Source organism: Sarcophilus harrisii, chromosome 6, assembly GCF_902635505.1.
Source record: "Sarcophilus harrisii chromosome 6, mSarHar1.11, whole genome shotgun sequence".
Taxonomy (NCBI): Eukaryota; Metazoa; Chordata; class Mammalia; order Dasyuromorphia; family Dasyuridae; genus Sarcophilus; species Sarcophilus harrisii.
The window spans coordinates 222260728-222263137 of record NC_045431.1 but is presented as its reverse complement, the minus strand read 5'-3'; positions in this window follow the sequence as shown (position 1 = coordinate 222263137).

The following is a 2410-nucleotide window of genomic DNA, read 5'->3' as shown; positions in this document are numbered from 1 at the left end:
AAATGTCCCCTTCCCCAAGCTCCAGATCAACAAGCTCCTCTAGTAGGAAGGAACTTTCACCATGAGTCATCCAGTGTTGATGGCAATGACAAGGTCTTCTCATCTGTTGGATGCTAAGATGAAAGCAAAAGGTGTCCCAGGGACAGTGGGGACCCAGGATAAAGCCCCCTTTTCATACTTACTAGAGAAATATATAGTCTCCTATGACTGGAAGGGTCCTAGAGGACCATCTAGCCCACTCATGTGACAAACAGGGAAACTGAATCTTGAGGAGATTAAATGTATTGTCCTATACCATGCAGTTCTGATCATCAGGTCTTCTGGCTCCAGAATCAGTGCTCTTTCCCACTATTATTTATTGCCTTCCAAAGGAATTTTTTTTCCCAGGGACTTGAACCCTGGACCTTCAGATTGCAAATATGGTACCCTATTAGCTGAGCTTCTAAGCTTCTATGCAGCCTCTCTGAACCCCAATTTCCTCCTCTGTACAATGGGGATAAAAATACACAAGGAAATTTTTAAAAAATTATTATTTTTAACATTTACTTTTACAATATTTTTATTTTTATTTGTTCTCCTTCCCTTCCACCCCTCCCCTTCTCTTTCCCAAGATGGCAATCAATCTGATAAAGATTATGTTCAATACAATGAAATGCTTTGATGGTTCTTATGAGGCTCAAATGAGATATGAGTGAGGCAGGATGGTAGAGGGCCAACTCAAAGTTAGGAAGCCTGGGGTTTGTCTCGCTTTCAGACCTCCCTTACCCTAAGCAAGTAAGTAAATCTCTTTGAATTTCAGTTTTGGTGTCTATAAAATGGGTCTAATAACCACATCTACCTTCCAGGGCTGTGGGGCTGTTGCAGAGATTGATGGAGGCCATGGAGATAAAGTGCTTTGCAGGCTTAAAAGCCTTTCTCGCTGCCTGTTTTTATGTGCATAAATAACTTCACTCTGGCTGTCTCCCGAGTTTGTCTGCTAACTCTTGGAATTATCACTTACTGCAGCTGCTGTTTGGGGGGCTTACTTCTCTCCCCCAATGACGACATTGCCTTCCATAAGGCCTTGAAGAGAATAATGTCATAGCTGTGGTAAAAGAGGGATCTCTCTCTCTTATCTCTCTCTGTCTCTTTCTGCCTCTTGTCTCTCTCCATCTCTGTCTCCTTCTGTCTCTCTCTCTATCTCTGTCTCTCTGTTTCTGTCTCTCTGTCTCTGTCTCTGTCTCTCTGTCTCTCTGGGGAGGGAAAGGTAGGGGAGTGGGAAGGGAAGACAGTGAGGGGAGGGAAAGGCAGGAGAGGGAGATGGGGGGACAGGGGAGGGGGGAAGCAGGGGGGAAGGAAGGGAGAGGGGAGGGGGGGAAGGGGAAGGGGGAGGGGGGGAGGAGGGGGAAAAGGGGAGGGAAAGGGGGGGGGGGAGGAGCAGTAGGGGGGGGGGGGGGAAGGGAACAGGGGAAGGAAAAGGGGGCGGGGAATTTCCCTTTGATTGTTTTCCCCCGGCCCCAGGGCCCCTGGTAACCCTTCCCATGGGCCCAATCCGACCCCCCCTCCCGCCTTAAAAAAGGGCCCAGGGGGGGCCCCCGGGGCCCCCACCCCTGGTTTTTTAAATAAACAAGGCGGAGGGACCTGGGGGATGCAGGCCTGGGAGGGAAAAAAGCAAAGAAAACAGGGAAATGGGCCAAAAGAGGGGATGGAAGCGGAAGGAAAATTAGCCTAGGGCCATGTAGTGTGGGGGGCGTTGGGCCACGCAGCGAACCCCAGGAAATGGGTCTGAATTCTGGCTCAGTCGCCGGCCACTTGTGGGAGCCTGAGGGACAGTTCCCCTTCCCCTCTCCTCCCGGGCCTTAGTTCCCTTATCTCAATGGGGTTTAACGGGGGAGGCCCTCCCTGATCCCTTTGGAACCCTTCTCCTCCCTATGGGAAAGTGAGTCACTGATGGGTTAGCACAGAGCTCGGCCTGGAGCGGGCACTTAACAAGCGCCCGTTGATTGATGGGCATGGACTCTTTTTTTTTTCTATATGTTGATTAGTTTTTTTTAATGTTTATTTTTGCTGCACACTGCTTTATGAATCATTAATACACTTTGCTCCGTGAGTCACGGACTCCTTAATTTCGGTTGCCTCCCGCTCTCTGATTCCTCTGCTCCTAAAACATAAAACAGCGGCTACCCCTCACTGCCATAATCGCCAGATAATGGGGATATTGATTATTACGTCCCGTAATTAATTATAAATATGCAGATTTCTGAGAAGCACGAGAAAACGTGCATGAAATCAGGCAGAGCAAAGAGGGCAGAACCAGGGGCACAGTATGCACAGTGACTATAATACGGTAAAAGGCTGTGCTCCAACTCAGATGAACAGCCATGACCTGTCCTGGGCGCTGGGAACACTTAGCCAAAAACTGCCTTTCCAT